Raw genomic sequence first — 18,472 nt, 5'->3', positions numbered from 1 at the left:
AATTTTGTTCTAGAGAATTGTCTTATATTTAGTGGAATCTTTAAATAGTTTCAAGGATTCTTATTTCATTAGAAACAGCAAGTATGTGTGTAGTGCCATTTTGAATTACTGTACATTCTTTGATTTTGCTGCTGTCTTGGCTCCTTTTATATCTGAGGTAATATCTTAAGACTAACTCACCAAGCTATTATATGATTTATTTGATTATGTTGTAGAAAGCAAACTAATAACATTTGTAAGTATTTAAAAGCTTACTATGTGGTGCATTTCAAATTACAAATGCTGTATCTTGAATACTAAATGTCATTGTCTAGAACACAGAACATAGAATAATAGAGTTGGAAGGGACTCTGGAGTCTTCTGATTCAACCTCCAGCTAAAGCAGGAGATCCTGTACCATTCAGGAGAAATGGCTCTCCAGTGTATTTTGAAAACCTCTAGTGATGGAGCACCCACGACCTCCGGAGGCAAGCCTTTCCACTAATTAATTTTCTCACTGTCAGGAAATTTCTCCTTAGTTCTAAGTTGAATCTCTCTTTAATAATATTCCACCCATTATATCTTGGCCTTTCCTCAGGTACTTTGGAGAATGGGTCCAACTTTTCTTCTCTGTGACAGCCCCTCAAGTACTAGTAGACTGCTATCATAACACCCCTAGTCGTTTTCTTTGTTAGACTAGACATACCCAGTTTTCCTCAACCAGTCTTCATATGGTTTAGCCTCCAGACCTCTTATTATCTTGGTTGGTCTTCTCTGCACTCTTTCTGAGTGTCAACATCTTTTTTGTATTATGGTGACCAGAATTGGATGCATTATTACAAGTAGGGTATCACCAGTGCAGTATAAAGTGGTACTATCACTCAATGTGATCTTGAAACTATCACTCTGTTGATACATCCTATTTCTGTGCTGGCTTTTTTGGCAGCTGCAGCACATTGCTGACTAATACTTAAATGGTGATCTGCACAATGGTGCCAGCAGTTCGATTCTCACCAACTCAAGGTTGACTCACTCTTCCATCCTTCCAAGGTCAGTAAAATGAGGACCCAGATTATTGGGGGCAATATGCTGACTCTGTAAACTGCTTAGAGAGGCTCTAAAGCACTGTGAAGCAGTATATAAGTCTTAAGTGGTATTGTTACTAGGACACATAGATCCCTTTCACAGTTGTTACTGCTGAGCCAGGTGCCATTTATTCTATATCTATGCATTTGGTTTTCATTGCCTATGTGTAGAACCTTACTTTTTCTCACCACTGAATCGCATTTTGTTGGATAGGTCCAGTGTTCAAATCTCTCATGGTCCTTCTGAATCTTGAGTCTGTCATCTAAAGCATTAGTTATCCCTAGTTACCCTAGCTCATTATCATCTGTAAATTTGAATTTTCCCTTCTATCCCCTCATTTAGATCATTTATGAAGATTTTAAAGAGTACTGGACCTAAGATAGAACCTTGAGGTATCCCATGGCAAGCTTCCCTCCATGTAGATGTAGCTCCACTGAGGACTACACAATAAGTGTGGTTGTCAGTCAGTTGAGACTAGCTAACTAGGTTGTCTATCCCACATTGTTCTATCTTACCAAGAAGTTGGCTTTGGTCTACTTTGTCCAATGCCTTACTAATGTCTAAGTAAACTATGTTCATAGCATTTCCCTTATTCACTAATTTAGTCACTTTGCCAAAGAAGGCAGTAAGGTTTGTCTGTCATGGTCTGTTTTGACAAACCCATGCTGGCTTCAAGTAATTGTCTTGTTTGTTTCTAGGTGATCACAAATACAGCTCCTTAATTATCCTTTCCAAGATCTTCCTAGATATTGATGTCAAGCTGCCAAATACCAGAAGCAATTATGTGAAAGCAAGTAATTCAAGCCACCAGATGTTACCTGACAAATCAAATGCTAATGTGCCATGCAATTCTTTGCATATTGAATTCATGAGACTAATACCTACTTCAAGTTAGTGGTATAAGTGCACAATTTTTAACTGGTAAGTCAATCTCCAAAGGATTTAGATAAAAGTTAATGGAAACAAATTATTTACTATTCAATGTAGTAACATCAGAAGAAATATTTAAGTACAATTATTACTATTAAATTTTCATGCTGCTTTTATTTAATAGAATTCAAGATGGCATACATTATGCACCCATCTCCCTCCTTACTCCCCAAGAAAAAACAACCCGTGAGGTAGCTTTGACTCAGAGTGAGTTACTGGCCTCACCCTACCTAAGAAATTAAACTCACAGTCTTCTACTTTCTAAACTAGCACTTTAACCACAACTCCAAACTGGCCTTCCCATAATTAATGATATCACAATATTTCATAAAAGAATGATATTTTGGCTAATTTTATAAAGAATGAGCTAATAATAATGAGTGTACACATATACTAATCTGTAGCTTAACCAGGATTTATTTATACTCCTCTGTAGCTTATCCAGAGTTTATTTAATAAACCACAATTGACAAGTTTTTCATAGCACATTAAGCAAAAGCTACGCCAATCACTTTATGGCTTAGAGCTATGGTTCTATAGTTGAACAATTATGTTAATTAACTAGAAGAATTAGCCGGATTTGTACCATCCCACCCATTTTCTTTAAGTTCTTAAAACAATGGTATTTTAAACTAAATTTTAAAAGGAAATTTTTTAAACTAAAAATGTATTTCATTCCTGATATTCCCAAGTATGTTGGGGTACATGTTCCAGAATTCCCAGTTTCCAAAAATCCAGTTATGTTCTTCAACTGTAAGGAAGGTTTGTAGTTGTTTCAGATGGGAACCATTTCTGATTTTGTAGGTGCCTTAAATAAACATTTTAAAAGCTTAAAAATATATGTGGACAATCTTTTTTATATTATTATTTGAAGGCCCTGTATGCTTTTATTTTTGAGATGCTCTGGATGCTTCATTTCCAATCCTTTAATTGCAGCAAGGTAGATACATTTGAATAGTAAAAATATGGTAGAGTCCCCACTCCCCAGATTCAAATAGAGATTAGATAATTATTGTCAAGGGTGCTTAAGACAGTCCTTCTTAAAGTGTGGTCCAAGGATCTCTGGGGGGAGAGAGTGTTCCATGAAAATCAAAATTATTTGCCAGATGTTGAAGTTGTCTACAAAAATTCAGAACAATGTCCTTCTTCCTGGAAACTGGTTTTCATGTTATAATATACGCTACCTAGAGCTAGTTAGCTGTTTCTTCCTCTGGTTTCATTTATGATTTTAGCCTCCTGTTTAGCTTCGCAACACAACTGGTTTTTTTCATTTGGGATGCTGCATTGCCACAGACCATGTGGCTATTTCTTTTCCCATTGTGGAAACTATTACATTTCACTACCTCTCAACCCTGACCTTTGGTGTCCTGTTCCTGGGGCCCATGTGAAGAGGCATTGTTCACAATCTATTCCCCCTAATCTGCCTATTGTAGAAAAAGATCCCTTTGCAAAAATGGCGACACATTTTCCTTTCTCCCTCACAAGTTGCAAGAAAAGGCAAGGTAGCTTTGCAGAAGGCTTTTCATCATAGCAACCCTGAAGGATTTCTTTGCCGATAATCAAATACACGGATACAACATGAATTAGAAATGGAGGAGGAGTGCTGGCAATTGACTGAATTTCCTGTTCATGGAATGAAAAGGAGGGTGAGGGGATGATCATGATGATGATGATGATGATTAGCCACATCAGGATCTCATGGGTGGGACAGTGAGTGTCAATTCTCACACCCTCTTCGCTCAGGATATTCACTCCTTGCAAACTCTCTGTTCTGAATTGGCCAAATTGAAGATGAAAAACAAAACCCCCTTTAAACTGCATTTCAGGGACAGGGAAGCAGTAACAATATGGATATGGAATTCTCCTGAATAAAAACAGACAAGAATATCAGTTTCTGCTGTCACAAATCTATTCAGTCCTATAGTCTAAGGCAAGGGTGGCACACTCAATTTCATTGAGGGCTGCATCAGCATTGTGGTTGCCCTTGGGGGACCAGGGGGGGCATGGCCAGGGGGGGCATGGCTGAAGTGGGCGAGGCTGGGTGGTCATGGCCCAATGGGTGGGCGTGGCCAGCTCAACGTTGCTCACGTCATGGGGTGCTTGGGGATTGGGCATGGCGGGGGGGGGGGGATAGAGGGGTCTCTGGAAGAAGGGGGCAGGACCAGAGCGGGTGGCATGGCCAGATCCACCAGAGGAACAAAGACAGGCAGACACAGCCCAACCGGTTGCCGTCATCGCCACACTGCAGCCCCTACACGCTTGGCTTCTGCCATCAAACCTCATCCTCCATCCAGCCTGCAGCCCGCCCTGTCCACCCGCCCCACTCGCAAAGGCCCCAGCAAATGGGAAAGGCACGAAGGCCCCATCCCCAAGAGGCAGCTAGGACTCTGCAGCCTGCACAGCAGAGGTGGGTTCAAGCCTTGCAACTGCTGGGCTGACGCTCCAAGCAACAGGCGGAGGCACGCAATCCAGCCTGCCAGATGCACCTGGCGGCTATGTGGCCTGCCAGATGCACCTGGCTGCTGTGCAGCCATCTGGTCTGTCACAGCTGTGGTGGATGTTATTATTATTTTATTATTATTATTTATTCGATTTTTATACCGCCCTTCTCCCGAAGGACTCAGGTCGGTGTACAGCCAAGGTAAAAACAAACAATACAATATACAATTAAAATACAGATTAAAAAACTTATTATATAGTGGCCTAAAAAACTTTAAAATATATAAAACTAAAAACCCCTTAAAATTAATAATAAAAATTTAAAACCAATAAAATTTAAGCCAGCCCCGCGCGAATAAATAGATGTGTTTTCAGTTCGCGGCGGAAGGTCCGAAGGTCAAGTATTTGGCGTAAACCCAGGGGAAGTTCGTTCCAGAGGGTGGGAGCCCCCACAGAGAAGGATCTTCCCCTGGGGGCTGCCAGCCGACATTGCTTGGCGGACGGCACCCTGAGAAGTCCTTCTCTGTGAGAGCGTACGGGTCGGTGGGAGGCATGAGGTAACAGCAGGCGGTCCCATAAGTACCCAGGCCCTAAGCCATGGAGCGCTTTAAAGGTGATAACCAAAACCTTAAAGTGCACCCGAAAGGCCACAGGCAGCCAGTGCAGTCTGCGCAGGAGCGGTGTTACACGGGAGTAAAACGAAGCTCCCTCTATCACCCGCGCAGCTGCATTCTGGACTAACTGAAGCCTCCGGGTGCACCTCAAGGGGAGCCCCATGTAGAGAGCATTACAATAATCCAAGCGAGAGGTAACGAGTGCATGAGTGACTGTGCACAAGGCATCCCGATCAAGGAAGGGGCACAACTGCCGAACCAGGCGAACCTGGTGGAAGGCCCTCCTGGAGACGGCCGTCAAATGATCTTCAAACGACAGCCATCCATCCAGGAGAACACCTAAGTTGCGCACCCTATCCTTTGGGGCCAATAACTCGCCTCCCACAGTCAGCTGCGGCTGCAGCTGACTGAATCGGGGTGCCGGCATCCACAGCCACTCTGTCTTGGAGGGATTAAGCTTGAGCCTGTTTCTCCCCATCCAGACCCGTACGGCCTCCGAACACTGGGACAGCACTTCAACAGCTTCATTGAGGTGGCCCGGGGTGGAAAAGTACAGCTGAGTATCATCAGCGTACAGCTGGTATCTCACCCCAAAGCCACTGATGATCTCACCCAACGGCTTCATATAGATGTTGAACAGAAGGGGCGAGAGGATCAACCCCTGCAGCACCCCACAAGTGAGGCACCTCGCAGCCGACCTCTGCCCCCCTGTCAACACCGTCTGCGACCGGTCGGAGAGATAGGAGGAGAACCACCGATACACGGTGCCTCCCACTCCCAATCCCCCCAACCGGCGCAGCAAGATACCATGGTCGATGGTATCAAAAGCCGCTGAGAGGTCTAATAGGACCAGGGCAGAGGAATAACCCCTGTCCCTGGCCCTCCAGAGATCATCCACCAATGCGACCAAAGCTGTCTCCATGCTGTATCCGGGTCGGAAGCCGGACTGGAACGGGTCTAGATGTGAGCAAAGACAGATGGTGGGATTGCAGTGAGGTAGCCTAGAGGGTCACTGTCATCACCACGCTGTAGCCCCTGCGCACTCAGCTAACTCCCTCAAAACTCAACCTCCAGCAAGCCTGCTCCCTGCCCTTCCCATCGCTGGGACCTCCAGTTCCTGCATCTGGCCTTAGGTCCAACCCGCGGGGACGCCCTGCGACCTCAGCTCCACCCACTGGCAGGTGCATAGGAGACATAAAGTGCGTGAGAGCTGGAGTCCTGGGTGAAAGGGAAGCTCTCTGAATGCAGTCACCCTGCAGGGCAAAATGGTCCCCAAGGACGCCAGGCCTCGCACGCACTCACCGCCTCCTGTGTGCATGCCCAGGGGGCAGGGTGGGGGTGGCCTCTCATGGGCTCCAGGGTGCAGATCTAAGGTTGGCCATATTCCAACCTGGATGGCCGCCAGCAGCTTGTACATTGGTACCGGGTCAGCTTGGGCTGGGCCAAGGTGCCACGGGCTGGACCTTTGTTGCTTCTAACCACCTCATTGGCCACATCTGGCCCGCAGGCCTTGAGTTTGACACCCCTGGTCTAAGGTAAGAGATGTTCTTGTGTAACACTCCATCTTATAGCAAGAATCACAAGTAGTACATATTTATTCATTTACTATTTAAACCTGCTTTTCCTTCTAATACTTCTTTGAGGCCATAGTGAGATGTTAAATTGGAACTGGCAAGCTGTGGTTTATGGTTGCCCTTGGGGACCAGGGGGCATGGCCAGGGGGCATGGCTGAAGTGGGCGAGGCTGGGTGGTCATGGCCCAATGGGTGGGCGTGGCCAGCTCAACGTTGCTCACGTCATGGGGTGCTTGGGGATTGGGCATGGCGGGGGGGGGGATAGAGGGGTCTCTGGAAGAAGGGGGCAGGACCAGAGCGGGTGGCATGGCCAGATCCACCAGAGGAACAAAGACAGGCAGACACAGCCCAACCGGTTGCTGTCATTGCCACACTGCAGCCCCTACACACTTGGCTTCTGCCATCAAACCTCATCCTCCATCCAGCCTGCAGCCCGCCCTGTCCACCCGCCCCACTTGCAAAGGCCTCAGCAAATGGGAAAGGCACGAAGGCCCCATCCCCAAGAGGCAGCTAGGACTCTGCAGCCTGCACAGCAGAGGTGGGTTCAAGCCTTGCAACTGCTGGGCTGACGCTCCAAGCAACAGGCGGAGGCACGCAATCCAGCCTGCCAGATGCACCCGGCTGCTGTGCAGCCATCTGGTCTGTCACAGCTGTGGTGGATGTGAGCAAAGACAGATGGTGGGATTGCAGTGAGGTAGCCTAGAGGGTCACTGTCATCACCACGCTGTAGCCCCTGCGCACTCAGCTACCTCTCTCAAAACTCAACCTCCAGCAAGCCTGCTCCCTGCCCTTCCCATCACTGGGACCCCCAGTTCCTGCATCTGGCCTTAGGTCCAAGACTTTATCAGCTCCACCCACTGGCAGGTGCATAGGAGACATAAAGTGCGTGAGAGCTGGAGTCCTGGGTGAAAAAACTCTCTAAGTCACCGTGCAGGGCAAGATGGTCCCCAAGGACGCCAGGCCTCGCACGCACTCACCGCCTCCTGTGTGCATGCCCAGGGGGCAGGGTGGGGGTGGCCTCTCATGGGCTTCAGGGTGCAGATCTAAGGTTGGCCACATTCCAAACTGGATGGCCGCCAGCAGCTTGTACATTGGTACCCGGTCAGCTTAGGCTGGGCCAAGGTGCCACGGGCTGGACCTTTGTTGCTTCTAACCACCTCATTGGCCACATCTGACCCGCAGGCCTTGAGTTTGACATCCCTGGTCTAAGGTAAGAGATGTTCTTGTGTAACGCTCCATCTTATAGCAAGAATCACAAGTAGTACATATTTATTCATTTACTATTTAAACCTGCTTTTCCTTCTAATACTTCTTTGAGGCCATAGTGAGATGTTAAATTGGAACTGGCAAGCTGTGGTTTATGGTTGCCCTTCACACCTGGGATATAAAACCAACGTTGCAATGTACAGTTCTAGTTTGAAAGGTAAAGCATACCACAACCACTCTTGTGTTGTCTTTCTACAACCATAACCAAAAATAGTGATTTGTCTGCATTCCCCTCTTCACACGCCTCCCGCTTTACCCCAAACTGCTACCTTCCATTATTCTGATTCAGATATTCAGGTACTATAAGGAAAAATAAGAACCATCTGAACAGTATCCCATTCTTCTGGCCGTAAAAGCATTTAAGATGTTTCAATTCATAGGATGTCGTGAACCAAATTCTGAGATGCTGATTCCAATGTGACCCTGAAATACAGTATGTTTTTTTTTCTTTTACAAAAGAGAAAATAACTAATTAAATTGGCCTGCTTAACTGGAAGAAAAAATGTGTAAGTCAAATACAAGCATCCTTTTTTCACCAGCCAACTTGCAGGTACCAGTAATTACAGTATTTAGCAGTATAAGCTTTTAAATGTCTCCCCAGATAAATGGATATAGGTTGGCAGCCTTAATCAAAGATCAAATCATCAAGCCGAATAATCTGTAAAAATGCACTGAGCATCAGTAGAAGCTCAGAATTTAGGGGGAATAATTTTACTGGGGATCTACTGTATATCTAATCACATCCATATAATTTTTAAATCATAAAAAACTAAGGTAATGTTTAATTATATGTTATAATCAAAAGAAGTGTTTGCTTCCTAGATTCCAATTTGCTTCAGATCAGTGTTATTATCCAGTGACCTATGCAAAATGTGGGATTTTATCATAACACCTACTCAGAAGAATAAAATTATGCTATAAGGAACTATAATCACCATTAGGCTTTGCACTCTTATTTTCCAATGATGTATTTATAATTATAATTATTATTTTAAAGAGCCCATGATTATATAATGTAATGAACTGCCTAATGAACCATGACACAAATTGCTAGACTACCTGTAGTTTGCTGGGTGAAAGTTAGCAAGTCATGCAGCATTATGACTTATTTATATCTCCTGGGAGGTTTTACTTTTCTATTTGAAGTTGATTTTTGTGGTGGGGGTGAAATGGGGATGGATTCCTGACTTCTATTTAAATAGCAAAACTCAAACCCTCTAGTTAGGCTAGATAGTATATAATCCTGTTGACATTTCCCAAATCTTTTCTCTTAAATAACAATCAACTTCAACAATCAACCTCACTTGACCAGTTTTAGATCATTCTTAACTTTAAATTGTTTGCTCTTCTTTCAGCTTTTGATTTGAAGTATACAGTAAGGAAAGATGTATAAAATTCATCTTTTAGTAATATTAACAATGCTTATTCTGTAACCATGGCTCTTACTGGATAAAATTAAACTTTGTTTAGATGACCTTATCTTTGTTCATACTGGATTTAAGGGTTTAGTGCTTAATACAGACAAGATATCCCACTAAATCTCACAATCTTGGAATCAGTAAGCATGATAATTATCCAATCTCATCCTTTTAATTCTGGAAATATAGGAAGGAGCATTCTGGGCATTAAAGTGAAGGTAGAATTCTAGACTTCATTCCTTTCTTAATGTTTTATGTTCACATACAATTTAAATCTGCTGCAGTGGTGTTGAAATTATAAACCTGTTTGAATTTTCAATATTTCTGCATAAATATGACTTAAAATGTGATCAATTCAAAAGGGTTCACAAAGCACCACTGAATATACGGTACCTGATTTATGAGTGTATCCCAAACAAGAAGTTTTTTGGTTCCTTACTAAGCATCATTCAAGTGGATTTTTTTTTTTTTGCCAATAGAAGTTTTCCTTCCCTCAGAGGTACATAATACAGCTGCTAAAGGGAAAACTATATTAGGAAGAATAATCTGCTAGAGAAGTTTCACTTATGGTTGAATGTCTTCTCCATCTCTTTGAGCAATCATATAACTGCTATCATCTTTTAAATTTGGTATTCACTGTTGCTTGGATCAGCCCAAACTTCATCAAACAAAATGCTTTTGGAAGGGCAGTCTTTTGGGAGTTGGATTTTGAGAATGTACCATTGGTGTCTTGGTTCCAGCTTGGGCATGGCCAGTCATAGTGCATCATTTTATTAGAAGGTGTTGAAAGAAATGTCTATCTGGATTCAGTTCCAAGTGGGGAGAAAGACACTGGAAAATGGAGGCTATTTAGAAAGATGGTTTAATGGTGGACAGGACCACATGGTTTGAGTTCCGGGGCAAAATGAGCACAGGGGTGTGAGAGAGAGAGAGAGAGGGAGGGAGAGAGAGAGAGAGAGATTTATATCCTCTCCAAGGTGGGCCCCGCCTTGGAGCTTCCTATTCCTGTGTAAAGGCAGGTATCCTGACTGGTTGTCAGACTCCCATGGGGCCATGCAGGGATAACTTTGTAGGTTGTCTTGAGTCCCAGGCTTGGTTGAATCTTGTTGTGTGATAAGGTAATGAAGCTAATAGCAATAGCACTTAGACTTATATACCACTTCACAGTGCTTTACAGCCCTCTCTAAGTGGTTTACAGAGTCAGCATATGGCCCCCAACAATCTGGGTCCTCATTTTACCCACCTCAGAAGGATGGAAGGCTGAGTCAACCTTGAGCCTGGTGAGATTCAATCTGCCAAATTGCTGGCAGCTGGTGATTAGCAGAAGTAGCTTGCAGTACTGCACTCTAACCACTGTGCCACCGTGGCTCATCCTATCAGGTCCTGAGGGTGAAGGTCTTAATCCCATCACCCTGGAGCTGAAGTGGGGGCAGGGAGCTGCAGGAACCTGCTTTGTCTTTAAAAACATGTTTCTCCTTGTCTCATACAGGGAAATATAATATTCTGCCTTTTTAATATTTCCTAGAATATTTCATTCTTCTAGGAGATGGGTGGGTGCTAACTTTCTTGCAAAGGTAAAGTGGTGGAAATTCTCCTCAGCACTTCCTCTAAAAACCAAGACTATTTTATCGTTGTTGTGGGGGTTAGTGGACACAGGGCTTTCCTTTAAGCCAGAATCATTCTTGTGAATAAAGATTATGCTTGAGTCCGGTACAGTGTTTTACAGCACCCCAACTTTGATTTTTGCTCAAATTATTTTAATGTCAGGATGAGTGAGGAACCACACCATGTATCAGGACATTCAGTTTTATTAGTTAAGTGCCATTAGATCAGTTAATTTAATTATTTAAATTAAGTCTTGGTGACTGCCTGGAGAAATTCTCAATATTTCAGCTTATCCTCAGGAACAGCTTGTAACTCTTCGAAAGAAGTATTAATTCTAACATTCTCTTTGATCTATTCCCCTTTATCAAGTTTCCCCTTCTGGTAATTACCTCAATTTTATTAAACATATTTTTGTAGTCTATCATCCTTTTGCAATCCATTTCAAAATATGTGAATTTCTGCTTGTTCAGGAAAACAGAGTATGGTTCATTTAGTCCAGAATGGATGGTTTTTTTTATGGTACCCTTAGTAATAATTTTCAGATCCATAGTTCAAAGAGATCCCTCTCCTTGGTTCTCACACTCTTACTCAAAAATCTGGCTTCAACTATTTTTTTATTTTATTTTCATTTAAATTTCCTTATCCTTCATAATTTTGCCTAGAATTATTGTTGCCTTTCTCTGAAGGACTTCTCCAGCACACGGTGCAGCACGCTGTCCATTTTTATTGCTTCTTGAATCCACCCCCCAGACCAAACTATCTTTATTTCTCCAACGTGAACTGTAAGTCTACGAAGCATCCTGATTACTTATATTTTTTAATATATAGCATTAACACAGATTTTTCACTTTCTATTTTCCCTTTGAATCCTTCTAAGTCATCCTTAGTTAACAAATGGTGTCATCTTCATATTTTACATTGTTTGTATTTGTGCTTTTTATTCTGATTCTAGCTGATCTCTCTCAATCTTGCCATTCTTATTATATATTAACTGTGTTAAGTTAGAGACTGAGATAATGAGAACTTTTGCCTCATACCCTTTTTCTATTCTGAACCATTCTATTCCTCAGATTTAGTTCTTACAATAGATCCTTGTTCACTGTAATAATTTGTCAGAAGAATTATCAGATGTTCTGATTTATGTATTAACTTTAATATGTTCTAGATTCTGCCATGTCCTACACAAAGAGTTTGCTGTCAACAATGACTAAAAATAACCATATTGTATTTTCTCCATTATCCATCTTCTCTTAAGTACAGACTACAGAGCCTTGGTACCTTTCCAGACTCAATTGTGTATTTGTAATTTCTCCCTCCCCGTGTGGCTCTATTTTTATTTGCAAGCTCTTAATGAAAACAATGCCTATATAAGGAAAAATGCATTTTCTGTAAATTGCCTGTCTTTGGCCTAGTCTACATTTTTTTCCTGCAGCAGCCAGTTAGATGAGTGTTGAAGCTTTGGGTTCTTTGTGTTACCTGTCCCTAGTTAAAGTCATGAAAGCTTGATTATTATTACAGTCAATGATCCACATAAAAGCATAATGGTAAATGACACAATATACCAGCTGCAGTGCTGGAACTTTCATGCTAATTTGGAATTAGAAAGAAAGCATTTATATAATAAAGGTCTGTTGCCCCTGGATACTGTCCCAAAAGAGGCAAGATGAGAGAATTCCATATGTCCTTTTAGAAATGATAGTACAGCATTAGGTGGACAGTAGTTTTAATCTCTACCAACAGCAAACTCTTATCTGGCTAATAGTCTTATGCCATGCCCGAAAGAAATTCTTCCTCACTTTCTGCCAAGTAAAGAATGGCACCTTTCTACAGCAAAACATACCAGTTCATTCCTTGAAACCTTCAGCTCTGATCCCGGAAACCCTCTGGTGCCCTGAAGATTTGTATCAGGAAATAACTATTTTAGTTATGGGTTTGGCCTTGCTGGGCTGACATAATGCTATTAAGATGCTGCCAGGGGCAGTATCTTCAATGGAAGAGGATGGGGCTGACTATTATTGAGATAAGATGCTTTGTTTTTCAGGAAACTGCTCTGTATATATTGCTGCCGATGAAATATTGTGTTGCTCATTGTGATTGTTATTATTTTGGGAGGAATGTAAACAAAGACAGGTTCCAAAGAACTGGCATTGTAGTTTCTATGTACACAATACCTGTAGTGTCATATTTATGAAAGAGATGCTTTAAAATTTGGAGGAGATGGAGTTTCGTTCTTCTGTGCACAGCTCTTCTTTTGTGATGAAAGCCCCCACTGCCCATAATGGAGTGGGAGATTCCTTCAGGCAACTGCTATTTATAGCCTTATAAGTGAGATGCCTGGAATTCTTGGGATGTAACAAGCAAAAACAGTCCTATTCACAGATCCAACATTTTAACCACTCAGACTACAATGAAGTTTTGTATAAGGAGTATGGGTGGGACTATATTATTCTATGTGGCATTAACACTGGATTTCAGCCTTGCTGAGCTTATTACTTCCTGATATAATATCAGCCAACTTTCAGCAGCAATGGAGGAAAGTCCATTGTTAGGTTGATTGGCAAATAGGACTAGGTAAATAACTCGTAAGTTTTAGGCAGAAGAAGGATAAATATATTTTAAAAACAAGCATATTTATCCATGCCACGTGAGTTATATGGTATATAACAGGTAGTCCTTGACTTACAACAGTTCATTTAGTGACCGTTCAAAGTTACAACAACACTAAAAAAGTGTCTTATGACCATTTGTCACACTTGCAACAATTGCAGCTTCCCCATAGTGACGTAATCAAAATTCAGACGCTTGGCAACTGATTCATATTAAAGCAACCCTAACCCTAACAACTGCAGTGATTCATTTAACAACTGTGGCAATAAATGTCATAAATGGGGCAAAAATCACTTAACTCTCTCATTTAACAACATAAATTTTGAGCTCAATAGTGGTCAGAAGTCGAGAACTACCTGTGTTAAAAACACACATTTGTCAAAATGATGGGATCCTGTTTGGGTTCAAAGGGCCATTCCTGTGAATAAGGTGGTGCTGGAGGCTCACGGCTTATATTAATTTTTTCAGGTTAATTTGTATTAAATAATTTTTTTGCAAAGTAAAAACAATACAAGTTTAAAGAAACAAGAAAGCAGAGTAAAAGAAAAGAAAACGTGATAAGCAGAAACAAAAAAGAGACAGAAAGATTTAAAGGCATGGCTTCCAATTTTCTTTATAGCAGTTACTGGTATAAACACATTTATATCCTCTCTCTCTAAGGTTACATTATGGCTCCCTTCCTTTCGTATTGTGCCTTTTCTAATTGTCAAACCCACAAATCACAAATTCCTTTTTTTCCCTTTTTCAGCAAAAAGTTCATAAAGGACTCACAGTCAAATTCCACTGAATTTGTTTCTATTTATCATGAAAGAAAAATCAAGTCAGATGTGGCACTGAAACTGAGAAATATTAAAAGTGGCCAATCAATACTCTGGCCCTTTGGCTTAGGCAATTAAAAATGTTATTTTTAAAATATTAGTTAGAAACTAGGAAAACATTGTTCCTGGTGTCAGGCAGCCTGCATTGAAAGGGCATTCCACATACAGTGGCTGAGACTACAATTGAGAAGACAGCCAGCATCCATCTAAGATCTCAGGATGAGTTATTAAAAAGAAAAGTCTCAGATTTGAGCAGGCTTGAGTGAAACAAGCTACAAAGAAGTGAAAAGGCAGTATTCTAAGTATATTAATGGAACGTTTCAATTCTCTTCAATGGAACATATGACTAAAGACATATTTAAAAGTTATGGATGAAAATGCACCCATTATCATTGTTCATTATTGTGATGTATATAACGTACCCTCAAAACGACGCTACAGAGCACTGCATACCAGAACAAGTAGACACAAGAACAGTTTTTTCCCAAATGCCATCACTCTACTAAACAAATAATTCCCTCAACACTGTCAAACTATTTACCAAATCTGCACTACTATTAATCTTCTCATCGTTCCCATCACCCATCTCCTTCCACCTATGACTGTATGATTGTAACTTTGTTGCTTGTATCCTTACGATTTATATAGATATTGTTTCCTGATTGCTTATTTATACTGTATGACTATCATTAAGTGTTGTATCATTAAGTGTTAAATTTGTACCCTATGACTAACATTAAGTGTTCTAAGTGTTGTACCTTGATGAAGGTATCTTTTCTTTTATCTACACTGAGAGCATATGCACCAAGACAAATTCCTTGTGTGTCCAATCACACTTGGCCAATAAAAAATTCTATTCTGTTCTGTTCTGTTCTAGTCTAGTGAAAGTATTAATCTGGATTAGTATCTGAAAGAAGAGGCATCCTGTTACTGCCACTGTGCTTACATTTTTCCTTCAACTTGACGTCTGTGCTCTGCAGTGGTTTATTTGCACCTGCAAGGTGTTCCAGTGGCACCGTAGTTTTCAATCTATCGATGTATATGTGACGTGACCCCTTGTTTCATTTTCGCTTGTTTGGAATCACAAGAGTAATCCCTGGAAAGATCACCTGTGATCAAACCAATTTAATGGAATTTTACAACTCCCTAGACTGGTGGCAAGTCAGGAAAAATATTTGCAGACACAACAGGAGAATCAGCACCTCAAAACTTTCCAAAGAAATCATTTCTTTGAACTTGAATGGAGACTAATGTCCACAGTGACGCAGAGGATTAAATAGTGAAAATATTTATTGTATAATATTTGCTGCTGCTGCTTTCCCCTTCATCTCTTGCCAACTGTCTTTCAGAGATATACTCAGACATTGCATCTTGATCTCACAAAGAAAGATTTCTTCTTTCCAGCTTTTTTTTCCAAACACTTGGTGGAAAAGGGTTCGGTCGGTCGGTCTGTCTGTCTGTCTGTCTGTCTGTCTATCTATCTATCTATCTATCTATCTATCTATCTATCTATCTATCTATCTATCTATCTATCTATCTATCTATCTATCTAGTTTATATTGCTGCCCAACTCAGGCATAATGACTCTGGAGCAGCTTACAAAATTAAAATCCACAAAATAAAACCCATAACACAGGTGTGTTTTAATTCCTACACTGCACATAGCTAATTTATAGCAAAGAAGGATCACGTGTTCTGGGCCTTAAAACATAGTGTCTGAATATTCAGAGTAAAGTAGGTTAGTTTTTAAAGACCTATTGACCTTTTAAAAAATTTCGAGAGGCTAATAAGGTTACGGTAGTGGAGTGTAGAAGTTGGTGGCCCTGTCACAATGTCCAGAGTATTCCTAGAATTAAACAGGTTGAAAGAGTCTTCAGTGAGTCTGTTGTGGTATTGTGAGGGTTCAATGCATCGGCTATTGTCAGACCTTTGAATTTGTCTAGATCAGGAAATAAACTCCACAAAAAGACTGTTAATATAACCTATTGTTGGGGGCAATATGCTGACTTTGTAAACTGCTTAGACAGGGCTGTAAAGCACTGTGAAGCACTATATAAGTCTAAGTGCTATTGCTATCTCAATAAAGAATCTTGCAAGTCTAATTGTGTTTTCCTTTCTCTCCCTCTTATATACCATTGAATCAGGGAGGAGCCACCATGATTCTCCTATTTTTTTTCCTTTCCCAGGATGCAGTGCACTTTTCTTCACTAACTGCTTTTGTAACACTTCTCAATGTTTTCCCAAGGTCATCTCCATTTGGTCCAGTGGGGAAATCTGGCTGGATCTATCCGGCTCACACAAACCAGGAGTGCAGGCGGCGGGAGGTTCTGCCCAATTGCCGGGATTATGTTCCATTTTTGACCCTCTGCGCATGCGCAGAAGAGGCATGCACGCGCATAGCACACGCTCACTCCCGTCCACTCCCGTTCCCGAACCAGTAATGAAGGTAGCTGGATTTCACTGCTGATTTGGTCCCTATAGGCATTGGACTGGTGGGGTGGGGAGGGGATAGGTACAGTTTTCCTACTTGAGCAGTCAATGGTGTCCAGTGCCACTTCCTTCTCTCTTCCCCTTTAATTTTTAACTTTCAAGATAGGTACTTTGTGAGGCTAAACTGTTAGATCTTCCTTGCTGCAACATTTTCATGAGCCTTCAGAGGAACATAGGAATTAAAGAATAAGCTGTTCCCCCGTTATTTAGATTGTTATGGAATCAGATAAAAAAAATGGTACCACAGGGATTGAAGAAGCAAGAAAGGTCTGTGCTAGTGTGATAGGAATATGGTGTGATGGCATCCATGTTTATTATGATTTGGGAAAGTAAAAGAAATGCATAAAAAGTACTGTGGTGAGAAACGGTCCATAAAAGCAAAATGAGGACGCTGGTTCATCTATCTACCCCAGGGGTGGCCATCAGAGTTTGTCTTCTCTGCATGGATGGGAATGGCAAGAAGCAGGGGAATAACTATGGACGTCCTGGGTGGTGATAGTTTGGACTGAGCACCCATCTGGCGCTGTTGCCCAAATCAGGTTTAGGATTTCTGAAGTTGGCTTATAAAACAGCTGGGAGCAGCAGGGGTGACCAGCAGCTTAGCCTGCAGAGTGAAATTGCCCTAATTGAACATTGAAACGAACAAATATATTAGCAAAATCTCCTTATTTGAACCAAAGGCAAAGTTACCAGGAGCCACAAGAATTCTTTTTGTAACATATTTTTCCCTGATGAGGATTTCTATGTTTTCTGATATAGTTTGTTCAGGCCTAATAAAGGCAGACTTTGTCTAGGATCTGAAAAAAATAGGATTGCACCTAAATAGTATTTGGATAGGAAATCACCAATGAATTGTCTCTAGGCCAGACAAGGAAAATAAAAAAAAATCCCTCCAAAAGATATTAGTGATATTAGCAAATCACTTTTGTCCTTTGGCACTGTTTTAAAGTGTCTTTATTTTTGGTACAGGCAACTATAGAAAGCTAGATACAATTATTTCTTGGTCTTGCATGAACAACTGAACTACTATCTATGGATCAACTCTAACATATAAATTTTATATAAACTGTAAATTCTGTCTACGTCAATTTTGAAATAAATCTTGAATGGTAAAAAGTTGAAGATTGTAATCCAGACATTAGACTTACATTTCTATTCCATTTGCAATTGGATGTCTAGTCAATAATATCCTTTAATTTGGAATTACATGTTCTTATAAGTTAGAGAAGGCTATTTTGCTTGCTTTAATTTTCCATTTGTAATTTATTACCGATTAAAACTCCAGAGGTTAGTGAATTGGAAATGTTTAAAAATTGATAACAGAATTTTCTGGAAAGGTTACACCGAAGCAACATATCTATGAATTCAAATGCCCTTGAATGACCATAGCATAAGCGTTGCTAGATTTCATAACAAGCTCCAAAAGACTTAAGGAAGTTGGTCCAATCCATTTGGAGAACACCAGACTGAGGAAAACTGCCTCTCAGATGAATAAAAGCACTCAGGTACGTTGTTTCCCGTAGCTTCCAAGGAATGGAGCAACGTTTGTCTTATTGTACTGAGTGTTGCTCTTTTCTGACTCCCCAAAACCCATTCTGTTTGAAAAAAACCAGATCACAGCAGTAAGAAACTGAAATGTATTTTGAG

Source organism: Ahaetulla prasina, chromosome 3, assembly GCF_028640845.1.
Source record: "Ahaetulla prasina isolate Xishuangbanna chromosome 3, ASM2864084v1, whole genome shotgun sequence".
NCBI classification, from domain to species: domain Eukaryota; kingdom Metazoa; phylum Chordata; class Lepidosauria; order Squamata; family Colubridae; genus Ahaetulla; species Ahaetulla prasina.
This window is presented reverse-complemented; position numbering follows the sequence as displayed.